Source organism: Bombina bombina, chromosome 8, assembly GCF_027579735.1.
Source record: "Bombina bombina isolate aBomBom1 chromosome 8, aBomBom1.pri, whole genome shotgun sequence".
NCBI classification, from domain to species: Eukaryota; Metazoa; Chordata; class Amphibia; order Anura; family Bombinatoridae; genus Bombina; species Bombina bombina.
The window spans coordinates 218234014-218261623 of NC_069506.1; the positions used below are offsets into that span (position 1 = coordinate 218234014).

At 40.0% G+C, this 27610-nt stretch overlaps 1 long non-coding RNA gene across 1 annotated transcript in view; it reads right to left on the reverse strand.

Moving 5' to 3' along the window:
* Positions 1-8238: 8238 nt before the first annotated feature.
* LOC128638816 (uncharacterized) overlaps positions 8239-27610 on the reverse strand; it is a 36930-nt gene continuing 17558 nt past the window's right edge. The window contains exon 3 of the long non-coding RNA XR_008399123.1: positions 8239-8423. This is a non-coding gene — a long non-coding RNA (uncharacterized LOC128638816). The remainder of the gene's footprint in view (positions 8424-27610) is intronic.

Sequence of the window (27610 nt, forward strand, 5' to 3'; positions counted from 1 at the left end):
CTAGTGCATCTACTAGAGTCGCCTTGGGATCCCTGGATCTGGACCCGTAGCAAGGAACCTTGAAGTTCTGACGAGAGGCCATCAGATCCATGTCTGGAATGCCCCACAACTGAGTAATTTGGGCAAAGATTTCTGGATGGAGTTCCCACTCCCCCGGATGAAATGACTGACGACTCAGAAAATCCGCTTCCCAATTTTCCACTCCTGGAATGTGGATTGCAGACAAGTGGCAGGAGTGAGACTCCGCCCATTGAATGATTTTGGTCACTTCTTCCATCGCCAGGGAACTCCTTGTTCCCCCCTGATGGTTGATGTACGCAACAGTCGTCATGTTGTTCGATTGAAACCGTATGAATTTGGCCTTTGCTAGCTGAGGCCAAGCCTTGAGAGCATTGAATATCGCTCTTAGTTCCAGAATATTTATCGGGAGAAGAGATTCTTCCCGAGACCAAAGACCCTGAGCTTTCAGGAGTCCCCAGACCGCGCCCCAGCCCACCAGACTGGCGTCGGTCGTGACAATGACCCACTCTGGTCTGCGGAAGCTCATCCCCTGTGACAGGTTGTCCAGGGACAGCCACCAACGGAGTGAATCTCTGGTCCTCTGATCTACTTGTATCGTCGGAGACAAGTCTGTATAATCCCCATTCCACTGACTGAGCATGCACAGTTGTAATGGTCTCAGATGAATTTGCGCAAAAGGAACTATGTCCATTGCCGCGACCATCAAACCTATTACTTCCATGCACTGCGCTATGGAAGGAAGAGGAACAGAATGAAGTACTTGACAAGAGTTTAGAAGTTTTGATTTTCTGGCCTCTGTCAGAAAAATCCTCATTTCTAAGGAGTCTATTACTGTTCCCAAGAAGGGAACTTTTGTTGACGGAGATAGAGAACTTTTTTCTACGTTCACTTTCCACCCATGAGATCTGAGAAAGGCCAGGACGATGTCCGTGTGAGCCTTTGCTTGTGGAAGGGACGACGCTTGAATCAGAATGTCGTCCAAGTAAGGTACTACTGCAATGCCCCTTGGTCTTAGCACCGCTAGAAGGGACCCCAGTACCTTTGTGAAAATTCTTGGAGCAGTGGCTAATCCGAACGGAAGTGCCACAAACTGGTAATGCTTGTCCAGAAAGGCGAACCTTAGGAACCGATGATGTTCCTTGTGGATAGGAATATGCAGATATGCATCCTTTAAATCCACCGTGGTCATGAATTGACCTTCCTGGATGGAAGGAAGAATTGTTCGAATGGTTTCCATTTTGAACGATGGAACCTTGAGAAACTTGTTTAGGATCTTGAGATCTAAGATTGGTCTGAATGTTCCCTCTTTTTTGGGAACTATGAACAGATTGGAGTAGAACCCCATCCCTTGTTCTCCTAATGGAACAGGATGAATCACTCCCATTTTTAACAGGTCTTCTACACAATGTAAGAATGCCTGTTTTTTTATGTGGTCTGAAGACAATTGAGACCTGTGGAACCTCCCCCTTGGGGGAAGCCCCTTGAATTCCAGAAGATAACCTTGGGAGACTATTTCCAGCGCCCAAGGATCCAGAACATCTCTTGCCCAAGCCTGAGCGAAGAGAGAGAGTCTGCCCCCCACCTGATCCGGTCCCGGATCGGGGGCCAACATCTCATGCTGTCTTGGTAGCAGTGGCAGGTTTCTTGGCCTGCTTACCTTTGTTCCAGCCTTGCATTGGCCTCCAGGCTGGCTTGGCTTGAGAAGTATTACCCTCTTGCTTAGAGGATGTAGCACTTGTGGCTGGTCCGTTTCTGCGAAAGGGACGAAAATTTGGTTTATTTTTAGCCTTGAAAGACCTATCCTGAGGAAGGGCGTGGCCCTTACCCCCAGTGATATCAGAAATAATCTCTTTCAAGTCAGGGCCAAACAGCGTTTTCCCCTTGAAAGGAATGTTAAGCAATTTATTCTTGGAAGACGCATCCGCTGACCAAGATTTTAGCCAAAGCGCTCTGCGCGCCACAATAGCAAACCCAGAATTTTTCGCCGCTAATCTAGCCAATTGCAAAGTGGCGTCTAAGGTGAAAGAGTTAGCCAATTTGAGAGCATGAATTCTGTCCAAAATCTCCTCATAAGAAGAATCTTTATTGAGCGCCTTTTCTAGTTCATTGAACCAGAAACACGCTGCTGTAGTGACAGGAACAATGCATGAAATTGGTTGTAGAAGGTAACCTTGCTGAACAAACATCTTTTTAAGCAAACCCTCTAACTTTTTATCCATAGGATCTTTGAAAGCACAACTATCTTCTATGGGTATAGTGGTGCGTTTGTTTAAAGTAGAAACCGCCCCCTCGACCTTGGGGACTGTCTGCCATAAGTCCTTTCTGGGGTCGACCATAGGAAACAATTTCTTGAATATAGGGGGAGGGACGAAAGGTATGCCGGGCCTTTCCCATTCTTTGTTTACAATATCCGCCACCCGCTTGGGTATAGGAAAAGCTTCGGGGGGCCCCGGGACCTCTAGGAACTTGTCCATCTTACATAATTTCTCTGGAATGACCAAATTCTCACAATCATCCAGAGTAGATAACACCTCCTTAAGCAGAGCGCGGAGATGTTCCAATTTAAATTTGAATGTAATCACATCAGGTTCAGCTTGTTGAGAAATTTTCCCTGAATCTGAAATTTCTCCCTCAGACAAAACCTCCCTGGCCCCCTCAGACTGGTGTAGGGGCACTTCAGAACCAATATCATCAGCGTCCTCATGCTCTTCCGTATTTTCTAAAACAGAGCAGTCGCGCTTTCGCTGATAAGTGGGCATTTTGGCTAAAATGTTTTTGATAGAATTATCCATTACAGCCGTTAATTGTTGCATAGTAAGGAGTATTGGCGCACTAGATGTACTAGGGGCCTCCTGTGTGGGCAAGACTGGCGTAGACGAAGGAGGGGATGATGCAGTACCATGCTTACTCCCCTCACTTGAGGAATCATCTTGGGCATCATTTTCTCTAAATTTTGTGTCACATAAACCACATCTATTTAAATGAGAAGGAACCTTGGCTTCCCCACATACAGAACACAGTCTATCTGGTAGTTCAGACATGTTAAACAGGCATAAACTTGATAACAAAGTACAAAAAACGTTTTAAAATAAAACCGTTACTGTCACTTTAAATTTTAAACTGAACACACTTTATTACTGCAAATGTGAAAAAGTATGAAGGAATTGTTCAAAATTCACCAAAATTTCACCACAGTGTCTTAAAGCCTTAAAAGTATTGCACACCAAATTTGAAAGCTTTAACTCTTAAAATAACGGAACCGGAGCCGTTTTTATATTTAACCCCTATACAGTCCCTGGTATCTGCTTTGCTGAGACCCAACCAAGCCCAAAGGGGAATACGATACCAAATGACGCCTTCAGAAAGCCTTTTCTATGTATCAGAGCTCCTCACACATGCATCTGCATGTCATGCTTCCCAAAAACAAGTGCGCAATAGAGGCGCGAAAATGAGGCTCTGCCTATGATTAGGGAAAGCCCCTAGAGAATAAGGTGTCCAATACAGTGCCTGCCGGTTATTTTACATAATTCCCAAGAATAAAATAATTCCTCAAAGCTATGAAGTATTAAAAATGCTTATATATCAATCGTTTTAGCCCAGAAAATGTCTATCAGTCTTAAAAGCCCTTGTGAAGCCCTTTATTCTTATGTAATAAAAATGGCTTACCGGATCCCATAGGGAAAATGACAGCTTCCAGCATTACATCGTCTTGTTAGAAATGTGTCATACCTCAAGCAGCAAAAGTCTGCTCACTGTTTCCCCCAACTGAAGTTAATTCCTCTCAACAGTCCTGTGTGGAAACAGCCATCGATTTTAGTAACGGTTGCTAAAATCATTTTCCTCTTACAAACAGAAATCTTCATCACTTTTCTGTTTCAGAGTAAATAGTACATACCAGCACTATTTTAAAATAACAAACTCTTGATTGAAGAATAAAAACTACAGTTAAACACCAAAAAACTCTAAGCCATCTCCGTGGAGATGTTGCCTGTACAACGGCAAAGAGAATGACTGGGGAAGGCGGAGCCTAGGAGGGATCATGTGACCAGCTTTGCTGGGCTCTTTGCCATTTCCTGTTGGCAAAGAGAATATCCCACAAGTAAGGATGACGCCGTGGACCGGACACACCTATGTTGGAGAAATGGGCCGTCTCCCAAAAAAGTTAATATCGCAATAAAAAGTATTTCATTAAAAGATAAATCATATTTTGTCCTATTGATAGCACTACTTGCAGATATCTGGCATTATTTGGATCGTTTATTTACAAGAAAGAATCCCTGCATGCTTTTGGTGCACTAAGAGCAGAGGACAGTATACATCTGAAATCGGCCACGATAAGGGCACTTATGTGTGCTTTAAAATAAAGAAAAAAAGAGGATCGTGACATTCAACTAACTGTAACAGAAGGCTTGGTTTAAAGGGACACTGAACCCAAATGTTTTCTTTTATGATTCAGATAGAGCATGACATTTTAATCAACTTTCTCATTTACTCCTATTATAAATTTATAAATCTTAGCAGCCAGCCCATTTTAGGTTCAGTACCATGGATAGCGCTTGCTTATTGGAGGCTTACATTTACCCACCAATAAGCAAGTATAACCCAGGGTCTCAACCAAAGATGGGCCAGCAACTATGCATCACATTCCTGCTTTTTTAAATAAAGAAAGGAAGAGAATGAAGAAAAATTGATAATAGGAGTAAATTAGAAACTTGCGTAAAATTGCATGCTCTATCTGAATCATGAAAGAAAAAATTTGGGTTTAGTGTCCCTTTAAGCGACCAATCGCAATAGGAGGCGTGTTTTAATACAACATATCCCAGTGCAAGCCTGTAACCACCTACGTCATACAACGCACTGCAACACATGACCGGGCATTGATTTCAGACGTGGTGATTTGGAGCAGCAGAGGCGGAACGCTGCAGCTTCGAGTGAGGGACTTTGTTATCTGCAGGAAACCTTTCAACGGAGGTTAACACTGAATGTTCTATAAGTGCCTACACACATTATACTTTTCTTGGAAGTTACTGACTCCGGATTGATATTTTGGCATATGATTTGTGGTATTCCCCAAGCGTTCTCAAACTGAGGAACATTACGGACTGTGGTCAATTATTATTTGACACGTGTTCACTAAACCTGTGTCCCCTATTTTATGTATATGCACTTAAAGTGACAGTCTACACCCGGATTTTTGTTTAAAAAGATAGATAATCCCTTTATTCCCCATTTCCCAGTTTTGCATAACCAACACAGTTATATTAATATACTTTTTACCTCTGTGATTACCTTGTATCTAAGCCTCTGCAGAATGCCCCCGTATCTTACTGCTTTTGAGAGACATGAATTTTAGCCAATCAGTGCAGACTCCTAAATAACTATTTGGGAGTGAGCAGAATGGTATCTATATGACACACATTCACTTTTACGGTCTAACTGTGAAAAGCTTTCAAAATTCTCTGAGCTAAAAGGCGGTTTTCAACGGTTTAGAAATCAGTTTGCGCCTACCTAGGTTTAGCTTTTCAAAAATACCACCAAGAAAACAAAGCAAATTTAATGATAAAAGTAAATTGGAAAGCTGTTTAAAATTGCATGCCCTATCTGAATCATGAAAGTTTAATTTTGACTAGACTGTCCCTTTAATAAGTGTTTGAACTTCATTTTATGATTTATCTTTTTATAAAATACTTTTTATTGCGATATTAACTTTTTTGGGAGGCCTCCCATTTTACTGTGATGATTATGGTGTACATACTTTTCGACTGTTTACATTATTAAATTATTTAATAACTACTTAGGCCTTCTTTGAGCGCACCCACTTTTATTCTATTTTTCAATGTTTTACTGCACTAATGATCATTAAATAAAAAATATAAAGAAACATCATTTTCAGCTAACCCTGGAGCAATCTACCGGTCACATCTGCATAAATCAATACAGCAAGCTTACTGGGACTTATTGATATCTTTCTTTAGATGACTCTCTCTGCTTTACCAACCCAGACCATTAAGGCATTTAGTGACACACAAGGGACTAGGCCTGCAACCCTCTTCCCTCCTCTTCTATGCAGGGGTAATAACACAGTGAGATCCTGTGTATTTTTAATGGCTATATAGCAGTGAAACAATACTGCCTATATTAAGAGCAAGATTGCAAGTCCACCCTTACTGAGCCAAGTATTTTAGCTATCCTGCTCTATTCTACTGTTACAATATGGAGGACATGTGGATCGCTTTTGAACAAAGTGGGGCAGCGCTTCTCACCGAACACTTCACAAAACTTTATGAGACTATTTCCTAGCAGTTTACCTTGAGCCTGGGCATTGAGAGAGGGGATCTGGCTCTGAAGGAGCTACAGGTTGCCCAGCAGTCGCCGGTAATACTGTCCAGCAGTGTAATGGAAAGCTAAATGCTTACTTGAGGACCAAATCTTCATTATGATGGCCTGATACAGTGGATCCAACAAGCACCTATTCGGAGGACACAGAGGAAGAAGTAGTGGAAAAGCCTCCTACGCCCTAACAAGAGAAGATGCAGTTATTTACCCATGACAGTAGGTGCTTTGTGTCTCTATAGATTTGGAACTGATGGAAGGGTTTGGCAAGAGTCTATAAGGAAGCAATATGGAGTTTTACTGGTGAGGTTGTTTTCCCAAGGACTCTTGGAAGTGCATTGCAGACAGACCCATGCGTCAAGATACAATTGTTTTTTTATACCAATTTACTTTTTTACCAATTGCTGAAGTAAACTGTAGTTGGCTGGAATGAGAAGGCTTATGCATACATGTTAGAAACTGGTACCAACTTCAACTCTTCTGCTTGTTTGAAGATTCGGAGTAGGCTAAAGAGCATAATATTTATGGTAGCACCTATTCAATTATTAATTCCTGTTGCTTGATAATTTAATTGATTGATACAGTTGAACTTCTGACAGATTTCTGTTTTGTATATGCTGAGATGACCTGTAAACCACAAAGCTGAAACTTGACCATCGTGATAAAAGTATATTTGAGATTTAATTCAGCACTTTCAGTTCATACTCTTTAGACATAACTTGAGCAGAGGATTCCTGTACGTTATTGACATCATTGTGTTATTGCCTGTGTGATGTACAGGGTTAACCAACAGTTACCAGTTTGGAACAGAAAGGCTTAAAGGAATAGTCTTGTCAAAATTAAACTTTCATGATTCAGATAGAGCATGTAATTTTAAGCAACTTTCTAATTTACTTCTATTATAATTTTATTTCCATTCCCTTGGTATCTTTATTTGAATGTAAGCTTAGGAGCCGTCCCATTTTTTGTTCAGAACTTGGGTAGCGCTTGCTAATTGGTGGCTACATTTAGACACCAATCAGAAAGCTATCCCCATGTGCTGAATCAAAAATGGGCTGGATCCTATGTTTACATTCCTGCTTTTTCAAAAAAGGTACCAAGAGAAAGAATAAAAATTGATAATAGGAGTAAATTTGATTAAAATTTCATGCTCTAAATCATGAAAGTTTAATTTTGACGAGACTATTCCTTTAACAGACACTTTACACACTAACTAATTTGCCCCAGTCTAGCCACTCCAGTACAGTGGGTGCTGCCATCAATTTAAGATTATTACATGGGAAATCCTAAAAAAAACAAACAAACAGACTAAATATTAAAAAACCCAAAATACAAATGAGCAAAAGCAATCTAAAAACACAATATTGCTATTACCAGTCTCTTCAGTAACATGGTTCAAATATTAGATTAAGGCAAAACTTAATAAAGGAACATTTATTATGAGCAAAAAAATCACTGTGCATATATATATTATAAGCAAAAGGGAAATTTTGTGCCTCAAAAATAACTATATAAGCGTTCAAATAATAGTCTTATTATATAAAACCCCTGGTAGCGATCGCCCAAGCACTTCCAAAAAATACAATGGATAAATGGATGTACAGTCCCAAAAAGGTATAACTGGCGTTTACAGGTTGTCTCCTATTAATCAGGTAAGCTCTAAATAGCAGTTATGGGTCTTATGGATTTCACAAACTTTATGCTTCCAAATGCATCTGTGTAATATTTACCGCTATGCGGTTAAGCCCACTTACCACTGCTACAGAGGAACGCCAGACACCACGAATCCGTTCAAATCCTTACTGATTGAAGACCCACTCTCGTTCCGGTCTCTGCCAGGCAAACTTGCCTCTGCAATCTCCGTCTACAGACAGTGCTGTGAAGGACGCTGTTGTTGCGTCTGAGCGTGTGTGGCGTACCACGTGTCGAGGGTCATCCAATGGGGTGAAACGGATTCTTTAGCTGGGATATGATGGTCTGTAGTAATCCAATAGGAAGTCTAGCTGTCCACGCTAGCTTAGGGGTATCGTATGGAGCATACAAAAACCACTGGGCACCAATGCTTAATCCTGATAGAATATTAAAAGTCAAAACAAAAATTTAAAGCAATAGGTGCCAAATGCGGTTAAAAAATGAATTTTATTTGTGTAGTCACACAATTAAAACATGGGGGTAGTACAAAAAGCAAACAAATTAGGCAACAAAACTGAGCACATAGTTGGTTGCTGACATGTTTCGGCACACAGCCGTAATCATAGCTAAAGAGTACACCTGTTACCAAGTTTAAGTACCCTACCTCTAATTCTAATAGGTTAAAAACAAACATGCTCAAATTAACTCATTAAAGTAACAAGTTAGTGAATCCAGCCTTGGGACTACAAAATTAACCTTATTTAGTAGTATAAGTGCCTATTGTTCAAACTTGAACTAGTATAACACTATGCCAAATACCTATACCAACATTATATTATATTATGACCAATCCTCAAATTTAAAACTGTATTTACCTGACTTGGTTTGTATTAAATGAAATTTTTTTTACAAAAATATATATATGTGGTATAAGGCAATTGCTGATAGTAGGGATATGGAAGTACTTTGAATGAACCTTTAAAAAGATTATGGAAACATAATAATAATAATAATTATTAGTTGTTAAACATTATGAAAGGTCTGACTCTCCTTATATCCAACTATAGATAAAATGTGATTTTACTGGTCTATAGATAGGTGTTCCTTTATTGATTTAAAAAGAACATAATTTAATCTTAAATTTATTGAGAGAAGACATTATTTTATTTTAATTATTATTTTTTGAAAATTTATTTCCAATAATTAATTAAATCATATTCAGAGTTCATTCCTTGGGGAACTCTTGTCCCAAGTTTAAATATCCAAAACATCTCCCTCTTGCCCAGCATTTTGTCCCTATCACCTCCCCTTGGAGGTGTATTCACCTTTTCTATTGCTTGCCAGCGAAAGGTAGATAGGGATTTATTATGCTTATTAGCAAAATGCTGGACAAGAGGGGTAGTAGCTGTGCCTGAGCTAATTGTAGATAGATGGTTTCTCATCCTTGTGTTTACATCATGAGAAACCATCTATCTACAATTAACCGCATTTGGCACCTATTGCTTTAAATTTTTGTTTTGACTTTATATATATATATATATATATATATATATATATATATATATATATAAATAAAAAATCAAAAAAGTTATCAATTGATTTGCATTTTAATGAGTGAAAAAAGTATTAGAACCCTTTGGAAAACATGACTTAGTACTTGGTGGCAAAACCCTTGTTGGCAATCACAGAGGTCCAACATTTCTTGAAGTTGGCTACCAGGTTTGCACACATCTCAGGAGGGATTTTGTCCCACTCCTCTTTGCAGATCCTCTCCAAGTCATTAAGGTTTTGAGGCTGATGTTTGGCAACTCGAACCTTCAGCTACCTCCACAGATTTTCTAGAGACTGTGCTTTTTCTTGAGCCACTCCTTTGTTGCCTTGGCCGTGTGTTTGGGGTCATTGTCATGCTGTAATACCCATCCACGACCCATTTTCAATGCCCTGGCTGAGGTAAGTTCTCACCCAAGATTCGACAGTACATGGCCCCGTCCATCGTCCCTTTTGATGCAGTGAAGTTGTCCTGTCCCCTAAGCAGGAAAAACACCCCCAAAGCATAATGTTTCCACCTCCATGTTTGATGGTGGGGATGGTGTTCTTGAGGTCATAGGCAGCATTCCTCCTCCTCCAAACATGGCGAGTTGATGCCAAATAGCTTGATTTTGGTCTCATCTGACCACAACACTTTCACTCAGTTCTCCTCTGAATCAGTCAGATGTTCATTGGCAAACTTCAGACAGGCCTGTACATGTGCTTTCTTGAGCAGGGGGACCTTGCAGGTGCTGTAGGATTTCTGTCCTTCGTGGTGTAGTCTGTTACCAATTGTTTTCTTGGTGACTATGGTCCCAGCTGCCTTGAGATCATTGACAAGATCCTCCCGTGTAGTTCTGGGCTGATTCTTCACTGTTTTAATGATCATTGAAACTCCACAAGGTGAGATCTTGCATGGAGCCCCAGACCGAGGGAGGTTGACAGTTATTTTGTGTTTCTTCCATTTGTGAATAATCTCAACAACTGTAGCCCATTCCAGCCTTGTGTAGCCCTACAATCTTCTCCTGACAGCTCTTTGGTCTTAGCCATGGTGGAGAGTTTGAAATCTGATCGATTGCTTCTGTGGACAGTTGTCTTTTATACAGGTAACAAGCTAAGATTAGGAGCACTTCCTTTAAGAGAGTTCTCCTAATCTCAGCTTGTTACCTGTATAAAAGACACCTGGGAGCCAGAAATCTTGCTGATTGATAGGGGATCAAATAATTATTTCACTCATGAAAATGCAAATCAATTAATAATTTTTTTGAAATGGGTTTTTCTGGATTTTTGTTGTTGTTATTCTGTCTCTCACTGTTCAAATAAACCTACCATTAAAATTATAGACTGATCTACAAAATATTCCTATGTAATTAAAAAGGATATAAAAACTTTTTATAGAGCAGTGATCAAGTTTCTAAGGCAGGGCAAGAAACCCATAATGGCCTATAAAAAAACTCTCTTTCAAAGCAAAATGACAGCCTTGCCCTACCGGACATTGAAGTATATAATTTAATAGGGTTGGGCAAAATAGTAGTAGAATGGTTCTCGAGTAAGCCCTATTTTACAGATATTGATTTAGATCAAAGCATGGTGTATCCCTACGCCTTAACCGCGATAATACATATAAAAACAGCCAAGTAGCCACAAGAGATAAGAGGGCTAAAATCATTAATAGATCCAATAAGGGCATGGCAAAAAATTTGTGGGAAACTAGATCTTAATTATGCTGTTTCTAAATAATTAGCAATAAAACGAAACCCAGATTTTCCAGAAGAGCTTCTTTCCAAGGTATTTAAGACCTGGAAGGACAAAGGATTAACATATGTATACCAGCTGTGGGATAAAAAGACTTATGTCATAAAAAAGGTTTGACTCTCTAAAGACAGATTATAGATTATCGAATAAAGATTTTTACGCGTATCTACAAGTGAAACATTACACAACTGAATTAACTTTTAAACATGGCTTTGATTGGAATTGGGGAGCTCTAGAACAACGGTTGGCATTAGTGAAGCAAGGAATGTCCACAATAGCATCCTGGAATAAAATCATACTAGAACAAGGAGGAGATAGAAACCTTCAAAATATAGCACAGAAATGGATACCAGTCCTTAGGGTCATGGGATTAAATAAGCAACGTATTAAAAAATCAATTACAATAGTAGAAAGAACTACACGCTCTGCAACCTGGAGAGAGTCACATTTGAAACTTCTGTATCAATCCTACTATACGCCGTTGAAAGGGTGTAAGTGGAAAAATTCAGAGTTTAATAGATGTAGCAAATGTCATTTACAGGCAGCAGATATGATCCATCTAGTGTGGACATGCCCAGATATACCAGTTTTGGAAGAAGATGCAGTATTGGCTCAATAGAACTATAGGGATAGAGAACTTTGTACTTGACATAGAGAGAATATTATTTCTCGTTGACAATTGGAGCTGCATAGAGGAAAACAAAATAATTAATGCAGCTATATTAGCTGCAAGATATTTATTTCTTAAAAAATGGAAAAGCAGAAAAGAGCCCAAGTTGAGAGAATTGATTAATTTTATTAAAAAACAATGTATAATAGAAAAATTGGATTCAGAGTTGTTTGAGAGAGATGATCAAGAAGCATTTTTTTAAAAATGGTCTCTGTTCTTGAAGGCTTTCCCAGAAAGAGAGCAAAATATATTCACTTATCCTTTCAAATTTATAGAAATACTAGAATTGATAAAGCTCGAGGTACATATCTCAGAGAAGATGACAGGGAAAAGGAACTATATGGGGTGTTTTTTTTTCTCTCTCTCTGGTTGTTGGTTTGTTTCTTGATATAGAATTTAGTTTATATAGAAAAGGACCTCCGGCTTTATTGCTAAGCAAAAGGAATATTATTCTAGGATGTTGTCACATTTGTTTTCCTGTTTTTCTTTGTAATTTAATTATGGTAGAGCTAGATACTATTAGTTCAGTTAAAAAAATATTTGGGTTTATGGAAATATGTATTTACTTATATTTCTGTATTTTTGCCCGCCAATGGTTTAAACATATATATTGGATACATTGTTGGTTGTAAATAAAGTCATACATTTTTTAAAAAAAAAAAAATAAATTATAGACTGATGATTTCTTTGTCAGTGGGCAAACGTAAAAAATCAGCAGGGGATCAAATAATGTCCCCCCTCACTGTATATATCTAAAAAAAGTAGTTAAATAATTACACACAGCAGAGAGTTTTAAAACAAAAATGAGAAAATAACAGAACCTATAAATTTACCAGAAGAATAGCATCTGCTTTCAGAGAAATGGTATTGGAATTGGTCAGACACCCTGTTTTCCGCAGGTTCCCATGTAGAATGAAAACATTATATTATTGAAATCAGTTATATACACTTTTCTCTGAGGAGAAATTTCTCGACCAAACCTTGTTCCAAAGTAGGCAAGGGAAGTAACCACTCCACTCTGTTATGGCATGTCATAAAAACTCTAAATGCTTGGCTGAAATTATAGAACAACTTATAACCTTTTGTTATGTTATCCAGTACATGTACTCATACAGGTGAAGCTCGAAAAATAAGAATATCGTGCAAAAGTTAATTTATTTCACTAATGCAACTTAAAAGGTAAAACTAATATATGAGATAGACTCATTACATGCAAAGCCAGATAGTTCAAGCCGTGATTTGTCATAATTGTGATGATTATGGCTTACAGCTCATGAAAACCCCAAATCCACAATCTCCGAAAATTTGAATATTGTAAAAAGGTGCAATATTCTAGGCTCAAAGTGTCCCACTCTAATCAGCTAATTAAGCCATAACACCTGCAAAGTGTTCCTGAGCCTTTAAATGGTCTCTCAGTCTGGTTCAGTAGGAATCACAATCATGGGAAAGACTGCCGACCTGACAGTTGTGCAGAAAAACATCATTGACACCCACCATAAGGAGGGAAAGCCTCAAAAGGTAATTGCAAAAGAAGTTGGATGTTCCCAAAGTGCTGTATCAAAGCACATTAATAGAAAGTTATGTGGAAGGGAAAAGTGTGGAAGAAAAAGGTGCACAAGCAGCAGGGATGACCGCAGCCTGGAGAGGATTGACAGGAAAAGGCCATTCAAAAGTGTTGGGGACTTTCACAAGAGCCACCACACACAGACGGATCCTGGACATGGGCTTCAAATGTCGTATTCCTCTTGTCAAGCCACTCCTGAACAAACAACGTCAGAAGCGTCTTACCTGGGCTAAAGAAAAACAGACCTGGTCTGTTGCTCAGTGGTCCAAAGTCCTCTTTTCTGATGAGAGCAAATTTTGCATCTCATTTGGAAACCAAGAACCCAGAGTAGGAAGAATGGAGAGGCACACACTGCAAGATGCTTGAAGTCCAGTGTGAGGTTTCCACAGTCTGTGTTGATTTGGGGAGCCATGTCATCTGCTGGTGTTGGTCCACTGTGCTTCATTAAGTCCAGGGTCAACGCAGCCGTCTACCAGGAGATTTTGGAGCACTTCATGCTTCCTTCCGCAGACGAGGTCTATGGGGATACTGACTTCATTTTCCAGCAGGACTTGGCACCTGCCCACACTACCGAAAGCACTAAAACCTGGTTCAATGACCGTGGGATTACTGTGCTTGATTGGCCAGCAAACTCGCCTGACCTGAACCCCATAGATTCTCTATGGGGTTCAGGTCAGGCGAGTTTGCATTGCCAAGAGAAAGATGAGAGACATAAGACCGAACAATGCAGAAGAGCTGAAGGCCGCTATTGAAGCATCCTGGTCTTCCATAACACCTCAGCAGTGCCACAGGCTGATAGCTTCCATGCCACGCCGCATTGTGGCAGTAATTGCTGCAAAAGAGGCCCAAACCAAGTACTGAGTACATACTGTATACATGCTTATACTTTTCAGAGGTCCGATATTGTTCTACAGGTATGTACAATCCTTGTTTTATTGATTGCATGTAATATTCAAATTTTCGAAAGACGATCGTTTCGGCCATCTATGGGCCTCGTCAGTGAGGTGCAGCCACATTCCTCTAAGCACACTGGGCAAGGAATCCACGTCTGCTTTCCTCCATCACCCCTAGGGAGACCTCCCCAGGGTCATAATAAAAATTCTATATAGAGAGAAGCGCTCTACCAGAAACGAAAAACAGCTCATCAGCTAGTTCTATGGCGATTTACCACCCAGGTGCAGCCTCTTTTAGACCAGTGTGCTTTTCACAGAGGAAGATTCCTGAAGTATATCAGTATGATCCCGCCAAGTAAGGTCAGTCCAGCCCCGAAATACCAGGCAATTCTCGTCTGAACAAGGAACATGACAACCCAAGATGATTGTTTTGTCTTCTATGAGCCTCCCCCAAATAAGAGACGCAAAGGGAGGTGCGTATCAAATAAAAGCCCATGATGTGCTAACTATCCACACTCTCAGGCAGATTGCAAAAAATGGTTTTGCCATCATGATACCAATGTGCCATCTATATAGATTTTCTGCTGTTTCCTCCCATTTAAAAAGAACACAAAATTCACATTACCCAGTTGTTTTAGGATAGTGAAGGGACCCTCCCATGCAGCCTGTAGCTTGTTCTGACTCATAGGTGTTAGTACCAAAACACTCTGCCCCACCTCATACACTCCCTCTCTGGTAACACATGCAACTGTTGTTGTATAAATAAGGCATTGGCAGTCCTGAGTTTTGCAGGTACCTCACCCAATAAGGCTTGCATCTTGTCCCTGATATGTACACCATGCTCTATTACAGGAGTTTCTGGGCTCTATAGTTTTATTTCACACCCTCTGAACCTTTTGTGTGCTGCTAACAGTGGATTAGCTAACCAGGGATTTTGCCCCTTCACCTTAATAGATTCCCTGTACACCTAACTGCTCCTTGTTAAGGTTGTTAGGGGGTAGCCTAGCTGCATCACCTATTTTAGCCAATGTGGGACCTATATGCTGGGCCTGCTGAGATGGGACTGTAGTGAGGTGTTAGGTCCGCTGACCTCCTCTTTAGTACACTTCCCTGTAAGCTTACTCTCTGGATTCTCAGTCTGAGTCAGTCCCTGTCCCCTAGCCTGTGCAGTCTGCTAATAGATCAAAGCTGAGTTTTCTGGAGTCTCTGTCACCCACAATCTTTGACAATTACTCTGCGGAGCACTTTAAAGAGTATCCTGTACCCTCTACCCCCACACACTCTGAATTCTGTGGCACTGCTGCTTCTGGCACAGACTAGTCTACACTCTCCCTCTGCCCTCTCGCAGTCAGTCTGCCCCTTCACATCCTTATTCAGGATTTGGGATCCTTCCGGTTCTGGTACAGGCAGGCACATATTTTTCTTCTTCTATTTCTCCTGTCCTCTGACACCTTATACAGGGAACTCCACTGGTTCTGGCACAGGCTGGCACACATCATCCATCTGCCCATCCTCCCAGTCACACTCTCCTTTTATATCCATTACAGGGGTCTCTACTGGTTCTGGCACAGACTAGCACACATCATCCACTTGCCCATTGCCCCAATCATTCTTTTCCGCTTACATTTCCAATCTTTCACAATCACAATGGGGGTCCCTCAAGAAGTATACTGTACCCTCCTCCCAAACACACTCTGGATTATGTGGCACTGCTGCTTCTGGCACAGATTAGTATACACTCTCCCTCTGTGCTCTCTCTCTGTCAGTCTGCCCCTTCACATCCTCACACTGTATTTGGGATCCGGCTTGCTCTGGTACAGACATGCACATATTTTCCTTCTGCCATTTCTTCCGTTTCTCCTGTCCTCTTACACCCTCTACAGAGAACTCCACTTGATTTGGCATAGACTAGCACACATCATCCACCTGCCCATTCCCGCAGTCATTTTTGTTCTTTATATATTTCCAATCTGTTCTGCAGACCCCATTGGCTCAAGCACAGACAGAAACACACCATCTGTCTTTCCTCCCAGTCAGACAGTCCACTCCCACATCAGAGCACAGGCACACACAATTCAGGCAAAGCACCTGGCACACATGCACTCTGTCCTCCCTCTTGGTCAGCAAGTCTCTAAGCTTTGTTATCAATGCAAAAGAATAGAAGCACCTCAACTGTATGCAATTAAAAATATCTTCTTTATTCAAAGGAACAGCAGTTGGTAAATACTGTCAAACAGCTTAAACAGCTTGGGTGAGATGTCTTGGGTGATTACCAGGGACCCACTGACGCGTTTCGGCTCGCTGGCCGTAATCGTAGTGTGGTCATTAAGCCTACCTCGGCTCTTTTAAATATACAGGCTATCGCCTATTGGATGAAACCAAAACCTGGGAATAAACCCTTGACTCTCAGTGTGTATAACTTTAGTTAATAATATTTCAATTATATAACACTTTGCAACACTTTCAATTAATTAATTCAAAGGACAGAGATATGATACATTATTTGTATATTTACATGCATAATTCCATCAAAAATAATATGTACTTTTGTATACGTTCCTATTCACAATTAATAATGACTTATAGTAAATTCTTATTATTTCATTGAAGGATATCATTTTAAAGGAACACTACCTCAGATCAATTTACAACCATTACACAAATAATTTTATCTTAAATAGTGTAAAAGAAAAGGGGAACCTGCTCATCAATTAATTTCTAAAACAGTTTCTAACTAAACAAACGTTAATATATGAATATAAAGTTGTGTATGAAGCTTTTTAAAGCAACAGTTTCCATCTACACGCATATAGATACTTCTATTTTTATTATTATTTCTCTGGATGCACAGACCCAGGACTACTGCCAAAAATTGATCAAATCATATTCGGAATTTAGTCCTTGTGGCATCCTGGTCCTTAGTCTGTGCATCCAGAAAACCTCTCTCTTGGCTAATACCGAATCTCTATCACCTCCCCTTGTGCTTGACTTCACAGATTCAATGATGGTCCATCTCAAAGTATTACTGCTCTTATTATGATGGTTTTTAAAATGGAGCACTAAAGGAGTAGTTAGTTTCCCTAATTTAATGTTAGATAAATGCTCTCTTATTCTATATCTTACCTCTCGTGTAGTGAGTCCAGTGTATTGAACCCCACAATCTATACACGTCAAAAGGTATATAGAATACGTGGCCCTACAATTTGTACAACCTCTAAATTCAAAAGTTTCTCCTGTTACACTACTTCTAAAACCTTGTCTCCGTTCTAATTTTTCACATGCTTTACAATGTAAGTTACTGCATCTGAAAACTCCTGTGTGTTCTAACCATGAACTTCTTATACTGGAGTCAGATTTCAATTGTGTGGGAGCTATTCTATTCCCTATAGATAGTCCTTTCCTAAAAGCAAATCTGCAATTCTTAGGGTTAATTTCCTCTAGACCATCATCTGCTTTTAGTAAAGAAAGATTATTTCTTATAATCTGACAAATCTGTTCATATTGATTGCTGTATTGAGTAACAAATGTTACTACTTTGTCTTCTCCCAATTTTTCTTCTTTCTCAGACCCTTTTCTATACTTTAGAAATTTTGACCTATCCTGATCATCAATTGTTTTCCTTATCAAATCTATATCTCCTTGATTATATCCCCTTGATCTTCAATGAAATAATAAGAATTTACTATAAGTCATTATTAATTGTGAATAGGAACGTATACAAAAGTACATATTATTTTTCGATGGAATTATGCATGTAAATATACAAATAATTTATCATATCTCTGTCCTTTGAAGGAATTAATTGAAAGTGTTGCAAAGTGTTATATAATTGAAATATTATTAACTAAAGTTATACACACTGAGAGTCAAGGGTTAATTCCCAGGTTTTGGTTTTATCCAATAGGCGATAGCCTGTATATTTAAAAGAGCCGAGGTAGGCTTAATGACCACACTACGATTACGGCCAGCGAGCCGAAACGCGTCAGTGGGTCCCTGGGAATCACCCAAGACATCTCACCCAAGCGGTTTAAGCTGTTTGACAGTATTTACCAACTGCTGTTCCTTTGAATAAAGAAGATATTTTTAATTGCATACCGTTGAGGTTCTTCTATTCTTTTGCATTGAAAGTCTATGGAGTAATCTAAAGAGAGCACTCACGGAGAGCAAGGAAACTTTGGCCACCACGCCCCCACTGTTAGTCATGTGACTGAAGCACGCATTGAGACGCAACCGCCGACACAGAGGAGGGATTCGAGACACAGGACGCTTAGAGAGAGAGAGACGGGCATCCGCGAGTGAGTGGAGTCTCCGCGACAAACCGCAGGTATAATTCGGGATGTATTGCTGAGGAGATGTGCCCCGGACGGTAAGCTCACCAGTGTGTAATCCCAAAGTCATTGGACTTGTTTGAATGAAACGTGTATCTTAAGGCGGGTGTTTCGAGGAAGTTACAAGGGTCACTTAACAGTGGGGTTAGATTGTATGTTCACATATACACAGGACTCTGCAGGTGCTAAGCATTTGGTGATTCTAAGCTTTGTTACACACAGCCCTTTAGACATCAGAATCCATATATAATGTCATAAGGTCACAGGTGTCATTGTCAGGCACATACAGTGATAACAACCTGTCCACATCAGTACCCAGCAATACATCAGTAGGGATATATTATCAGATACCCCCAACATTTCTTAGATCTCTTCCTGCTCCCCAATAATGATATACACACGCGCCATAGGTACTTCAAGTTGCACTCCCCCAAATCTTTTAACTGCTACAGTCCTGCCACAGATAACATCCTTAGAACTCCCCAGCCCTGGATGCACAACAGTCACATCTGCCCCATTGTCCCAGATCAGTACCCAGCAATACATCAGTAGGGATATATTATCAGATACCATAACATTTCTTAGACCTCTTCCTGCTCCCCAATAAAGATATACACACGCGCCATAGGTACTTCAAGTTGCACTCCCCCAAATCTTTTAACTGCTACAGTCCTGCCGCAGATAACATCCTTAGAACTCCCCAGCCCTGGATGCACAACAGTCACATCTGCCCCATTGTCCCAGTGTAACCTTGTGTCCCACAGTGGCAGGTTACAGGTTTTCATTGTTGTTTGCAACATGAGGGTAAAAACACAGAAGCTGGTAAATCCTTCAGCTGATTGTGCCAATTTAATTTTCTCTGGGCAAGAAGGGCTGATGTGCCCCACTTTGTTGCAAACAAAACACCTGAGGGTATCCTCCTGTCCAGATGCAGCATTTACCATCCTTTCTCAGAGGGAACAGACACATTAAATAAGGGCACAGCAGGCTTGGTAAAGGGGCTGCGAAGCAGCTCCCTTTTAGGTGGATGCCACCTTAGCAAAGGATTTTCTTGTATTCCTAATGACCTATTCGCTGTGTAAAAATCTGCCAGATCACCTGCTTCCAATGCTGTTTTGGGCTTGCGATCCCCACTCCTGGCTGTGCAGGAATACATCCAGATCCCCATCCATATCTAAAATAGGGAAATTGTCTGCACATGGTCTGAGTACAGAGGAATCTCTAGATTGACTAACAAGAGGTGAGACAGTTGTTCTCTCCAAATGTGCACGCTCTAGCTGATACTCTTTCAGCCCGGTATTCAGCTGCAGCAGCCTGGTGTCCAGCCATTTCCCTAGCAGCTTGCTGTTCTTGGTACTTGAGGATTAGCAGTATCTGTAAGCTTGGACCTACTGAGCCCCCATATTTCAACACTGTTTTGCAAATAACAGTCCAGGGGATCTCCAGAGCTTAGTAGATCACTCCCAACTATATAATGCACTGTGTTTTAGCCTTTGGAAATTGTGAGAATTCGTTAGCAACTGTTTTCCACACAAGCAAATTCACAATATACTAAAATCTAATAAAAATAATATATTTATGTCACCGCTGCCAACAATTGGTGCTGTACAGGTTTAACCAACCCTGACACAGTCACCAGTTTGGCACAGAGTTAACAGACCCTTTCCACTTTAACCAGTTTGCCACAGTCTAGCTACTCTAGGCAAGCCACAAGCCTGTTACCTAGTACAGTGGGTACAAGGGTTAACAAACACTCTCCAGTCTGTACTAGACCTAGGAAAAATTCCCAAACTCCCCTTTAATGCCACCCACACTAAACTATCTCTATGCTGCCACCACCTTAAGATCGTTATATGGGAAGTCCTAAGGAAACAACCCAAACAACAGATTAACCCCTTCCTGTCGGTACTTAGTTCTGACGCAAACAAATAAGTAAAACATTTAAATCACGCAATCGTAATGCGATCACTTGATTTCAATGATGGGATTGGGTCTGGGGGAAGTGCCTATGATGCTAGGCATGCCCTCCAGCCCACAATCCCAGTTAGGAAGCTGTTACTGCTTCAGTAGAGCAGAACTGCTAGGACGTTACATGCCTTCCTAATGGCGCTAAAGTGGGAAGGGGTTAAAAATCCCCAAACAAAAATTTGCGAAACCCATCTAAAAGCACAATATTGCTATTACCTGTGACTTCTGTGACGTGGTGAAAATATCACACAAAGGCAAAACGTAATAAAGGAACATTTATTATAAGCAAAAAAGTTATGGTGGATTTATAGCAAACACAGCAAACAGTTTAAAACAAAAAAGGAGAAAATAACAGAATCACAACTTTAACAAAAGAATGGCCTCTGCTTCCAGAGAAATGGAATTGAAATTGTTCAGGCACCCTGTTTTCTGCAGGTTCCGATGTGGAATGACAAAAATCAAAGTAATATACACTTTTCTCTGGGGTCAGATTTTTATTTTTTTACCAAACTTCCTTCCAAAGGGGGCAAGGGAAGTAACCACCCCTCTCTTTTATGATTAACCTTAGGCCAGTGCCTGGATAGAGACAATGTTTTATATCACATTTTGCATCATAAAAATCACTGTTGTGAGTATATTTTATTACCCCCTATATCCTATTGAACCAGGTGCAGATAGTAAACATCAGTAGTCCCATAAGCTTGAGTTTTTAGATGGTTCTGGTATAGAGTTGTAAATAGCACAGAAGGAAAGCAAAGAAAAAAATAACCCCTGACTTCCTAAAATCATGAGGTCTTCTTGGGAGCCTGTAGTACACCTAGATACAACAGTTAGCTTAACATGATATATTAAAGATTAAGGATATGTTTTTAATCCATTTGGCTGAGGTTAGTTTTACTTCTTCTCAACCTATATAGGCCTAGGCACGAGATTTGCGCTCCACTCAGTAATACCAGCGCACGCAAATGTGCGCTGGTATTACAAGTTAAGCGCAATGCATGTTCGCATTGCCTGGAAGCCTTGCGCTCATGAGAGTACGCTTCTATAGGCTCCAATGGGAGCCTCGTTCTCATGCTGTGAGACACGGCAAAGCACCTAGCACAGTGCAGGGGGTAAGTCACTCAGCATTGGGCAGCAAATTAAAAATATATATTTATACAAATATATACATATAAAATTTATGTGTTTATATGTGTACATTATTTTCTATGTGAAGAACATAGGAATATAAAACATGAGTTTTGCGCATCATGTTTTGCTATTTAGATTTTAACGAAGGTTAGCGCGAAAATTTAGTAATCTGAAGGCACAAAGGGCTTTAACATAGAAATACATACATGTCTAAATATGTATATGTATATATATATATATATATATACACACATATACATACATACACACACTCAACCCCAATTCCGAAAAAAGTTGGGACAGTATGGAAAATGTAAAGAAACAAATAAAGAGAGTAATTTCAAAATTCAATTCACCCTGTACTATATTGAGAACACATTATTAACACATTATTTGATGTTTACTTTGTGAATTTGATGTATTTTTGAAAATATGCACTAATTTCAAATCGGATGACTCTAAAAAAGTTGGGAAAGTCGACTGTTTACCACTGTGTAACATTACCTTTTCTTTTTATAACACTTATTAAGCGTTTGGGCACTGAAGACACCAGTTGGTTAAGTTTAGCAAGCAGAATTTTCCCCCATTCATCCATTATGCATGCCTTCAGCTGTGCAACTGTAGGGAGCCTTTGTGGCCTTGTTTTGCGCTTCATAGTGTGCCACACATTCTCAATCAGAGACACGTAAGGACTAAAGGCAGGCCAAGCTAGCACCCGCACTCTCTGCTTACGCAACCATGCGCTTTTAATCTGGCGAGAATATGGTTTGGCATTGTCAAAGTGAAAAATGCATGGATGTCCCTGGAAAAGACAACATCTGGATGGCAGCATATGTTGCTCCAAAATGTATACATATCTTTCTGCATTAATGGTGACCTCACAAATGTGCAAGTTACCCATGTCATGGGCACTGACACACCCCCATACAATGACAGACGCTGGCTTTTAGACCTGATGCTGATAACAGCTTGGATTCTCCTTTTCTTCTCTGGCCCGGAGAACACGACGGCTGTTTATTTTTCTAAAAACTATTTGAAATGTTGACTTGACTGACTACTAAACACGATTCCACTGTTCTACTGTCCATCTCAGATGAGACCGAGCCCAGAGAAGTCAGCGGCGCTTCTGGAGAGAGTTGATGTATGGCTTCTGCTTTGCATAGTAAAGCATTAAAGGGACACTGAACCCAAATTTTTGTGATTCAGATAGAGCATACAATTTTAAGCAACTTTCTAATTTACTCCTATTATCAAATTTTCTTCGTTCTTTTGCTAGCTTTATTTGAAAAAGAAGGCTATTTTTTTAGTTCAGAACCTTGGAGAGCACTTGTTTATTGGTGGGTGAATTTATCCACCAATCAGCAAGAACAACCCAGGTTGTTCACGAAAAATGGGTTGCCATCTAAACTTACATTCTTGCTTTTCAAATAAAGATACCAAGAGAATGAAGAAAATTTGATAATAGGAGTAAATTAGAAAGTTGCTTAAAATTGCATGCTCTATCAGAATCACGAAAGAAAAAATTTGGATTCAGTGTCCCTTTAACTTGCATCTGTGGATGCAGCAGCGAATGGTGTTGACTGACAAAGGTTTACCAAATATTCCCAAGCCTGTGTCAGGATATTCATTACAGACTCATGACTGTTTTTGAGAAAGTGACATCTGAGGGATCGGAGATCACACACATTCAGAAGTGGGTTTTAGCCTTTGAATCTTTTAATTATATTGTGTACTGCAGAAGGTGGAATATCCAAAATCCTACTAATGATGTATCCGTTGGCCGATTGGCGAGCCTCGACCCACCCTTGCTCTTGAAGGACTAGGCATATACAGTTAGAGCCAAAAATATTGGCACCCCTGAATTGCCCTGAAAATTGTTGCAATTACAAATGTTTAGGCATTCTCATGTTTATTTCTTTTGTTTGTATTGGTATGACACAAAAAAGTGGAGAAAAAAAAAAGGCAAATCTGACACATGCCATGAAAAACTCCAAAAATGGACTGGACAAAATTATTGACACCTTCTTAAAATTGTAAGAAATATTTGCATTCCAAGTTTGTGATGCTCCTGTAATTTTTAATTAAACTCACCTGTATCAATTAACAGGTGCTGACAATATAAAAATCACACTGGAAACCAGTTTAAATGGTGAAAAATTGACTCAACCTTTCTGTTGTGTGTCTCTGTGTGCCACACTGAGCATGGAGAACAAAAATTGTGGAAAAGCATGGATAATCTCAAGGTTACAAGTCCATCTCCAGAGATCCTAATGATCCTTTGTCCACTGAGCGCAACATTGTCAAGAAGTTTACAGCCCATGGCACTGTATTTGATCAAAGATTGCAACAAAGGATTGTTCGAATGGTGGATAAAGAACCTCGATCAACTTCCAGACAAATTTAAGCTGACCATCAGGCACAGGGTACAAATGTGTCAGCTTGCACTATACGTCACCATTTGAATGAAAAGGGACGCTATGATAGGAGACCCAGGAGAACCCCACTGCTGACACAGAAACATAAAAAAGCCAGATTGGAGTTTGCCAAAACTTACCTGACGAAGCCAAAATCCTTTTGGGAGAATGTGCTGTGGACAGACTAAACAAAATTAGAGCTTTTTGCTAAAGCCCATCATTCCACTATTTTCAGAAAAATAAATAAGGCTTTTAAAAAAAAGAATAGTCCCTACAGTGAAACATGGTGGAGGTTCACTGATGTTTTGGGTTGCTTTGCTGCTTCAGGTACTGAATGTCTACAAAAGACTTCTGTGGTGCAATGTAGGGCCCAGTGTCAGAAAGTTGGGTCTCAGTCAGAGGTCATGGGTCTTACAGCAGGATGATGACCCAAAGCACACACGAAAAAGCACCCAGAAATGGTTTAAAACAAAGCACTGGAGAGTACTGAACTGGCCGTATATCAATCCCATAGAGCAGGGGTCACCAACCTTTCAGACCTCAGGGACCACTAAACTCACAATTTAGAATCCCGTGGACCACTAACATTAATTTTTTTTAAAAGATACAAACCTCTATGTGTTTATAAGAGAGAAATAGTTTTTTTAAGATTTTCTTTTTTATATACTTTAATTCCACTATTTCAAGCCAAGACTAAACTAACCTCTGCTGGCTTTAGAATGGAAACATCTTTCTCTGAGCAGCGTGCCGGGCGGGAGGAGTTAAAAATACAATCTAGCTACGCAAGTTGCACAGTACTACGCAATGTGCGTAGGGAGATTGTAATTTAACTTCTCCTCCGTCGGTTTTCCCTAATGTCCAGTCAGGCACTGTAGGGAGTTGCGGCGCAACGGGAATGACATCATCAGAGGAGATTAATTCCTGCTTGATGGTGTCAAGGACCACCAACATCTTCTCGTGGACCACCAGTGGTCCATGGACCATTGGTTGGCGACCGCTGCCATAGAGCACCTGTGGAGAGATCTCAAAACAGCAGTTGGGAAAAGAAACCCTTCCAATCTGAGAGATCTGGAGCAGTTGGCGAAAGAAGAGTGGTCTAAAATTCCAGTAGAGAGGTGTAAGAAACTCATTGATTGTTACAGGAAGCGATTAATTTCAGTTATTTTTTTCCAAGGGGTGTGCTACCAAATATTAAATTGAGGGTGCCAATAATTTTTGTGAGGAAGGTGTCAGATTTGGCTTTTTTTCCTCCACTTTTTTGTCATACCAATACTAACAAAAAAAAATAAACATGACAATGCCTAAACATTTGTAATTGCAACAATTTTCTCGGTGAAGTGGGGCATTATCTGACAGAATCGCAGGGGTGCCAATATTTTTGGCCATGACTGTGTATATATATATTCAGAAAGGAAATCCAGGCATCCCAGGTGATTAAAATTCAAAAAGGCTTTATTCTTCAATAGTAAAAAGCGTATGTATAAACGACAGAGCTTCCAGAAGTTAAAAATAAAACACGGTCTAACATGTTTCAGCCATTGTGGCCGTAATCATAGACATACTCCTTCAGTATAGAAGGGGTGTTTTTATAGGGCTTTCCTCCGCCCCTCAAATAATCAATTGATTTAACCTACTAGCAAAAGAAAAAAGGAGAAAGAATTCACATGCAATTTGTATACAGAAAATAGCAGTTATACAATTATTATTCATATACAGGGAGTGCAGAATTATTAGGCAAATTAGTATTTTGACCACATCATCCTCTTTATGCATGTTGTCTTACTCCAAGCTGTATAGGCTCGAAAGCCTACAACCAATTAAGCATATTAGGTGATGTGCATCTCTGTAATGAGAAGGGGTGTGGTCTAATGACATCAACACCCTATATCAGGTGTGCATAATTATTAGGCAACTTCCTTTCCTTTGGCAAAATGGGTCAAAAGAAGGACTTGACAGGCTGAGAAAAGTCAAAAATAGTGAGATATCTTGCAGAGGGATGCAGCACTCTTAAAATTGCAAAGCTTCTGAAGCATGATCATCGAACAATCAAGCGTTTCATTCAAAATAGTCAACAGGGTCGCAAGAAGCGTGTGGAAAAACCAAGGCGCAAAATAACTGCCCATGAACTGAGAAAAGTCAAGCATGCAGCTGCCAAGATGCCACTTGCCACCAGTTTGGCCATATTTCACAGCTGCAACATCACTGGAGTGCCCAAAAGCACAAGGTGTGCAATACTCAGAGACATGGCCAAGGTAAGAAAGGCTGAAAGACGACCACCACTGAACAAGACACACAAGCTGAAACGTCAAGACTGGGCCAAGAAATATCTCAAGACTGATTTTTCTAAGGTTTTATGGACTGATGAAATGAGAGTGAGTCTTGATGGGCCAGATGGATGGGCCCGTGGCTGGATTGGTAAAGGGCAGAGAGCTCCAGTCCGACTCAGACGCCAGCAAGGTGGAGGTGGAGTACTGGTTTGGGCTGGTATCATCAAAGATGAGCTTGTGGGGCCTTTTCGGGTTGAGGATGGAGTCAAGCTCAACTCCCAGTCCTACTGATAGTTTCTGGAAGACACCTTCTTCAAGCAGTGGTACAGGAAGAAGTCTGCATCCTTCAAGAAAAACATGATTTTCATGCAGGACAATGCTCCATCACACGCGTCCAAGTACTCCACAGCGTGGCTGGCAAGAAAGGGTATAAAAGAAGAAAATCTAATGACATGGCCTCCTTGTTCACCTGATCTGAACCCCATTGAGAACCTGTGGTCCATCATCAAATGTGAGATTTACAAGGAGGGAAAACAGTACACCTCTCTGAACAGTGTCTGGGAGGCTGTGGTTGCTGCTGCACGCAATGTTGATGGTGAACAGATCAAAACACTGAGAGAATCCATGGATGGCAGGCTTTTGAGTGTCCTTGCAAAGAAAGGTGGCTATATTGGTCACTGATTTGTTTGTTTTGTTTTTGAATGTCAGAAATGTATATTTGTGAATGTTGAGATGTTATATTGGTTTCACTGGTAAAAATAAATAATTGAAATGGGTATATATTTGTTTTTTGTTAAGTTGCCTAATAATTATGCACAGTAATAGTCACCTGCACACACAGATATCCCCCTAAAATAGCTATAACTAAAAACAAACTAAAAACTACTTCCAAAACTATTCAGCTTTGATATTAATGAGTTTTTTGGGTTCATTGAGAACATGGTTGTTGTTCAATAATAAAATTAATCCTCAAAAATACAACTTGCCTAATAATTCTGCACTCCCTGTATGTATATATATATATATATATATATATATATATATATATAGATAGATAGATAGATAGATATAAATTAAACCAAAACAAACATGAGAGAAAGAAAAAGA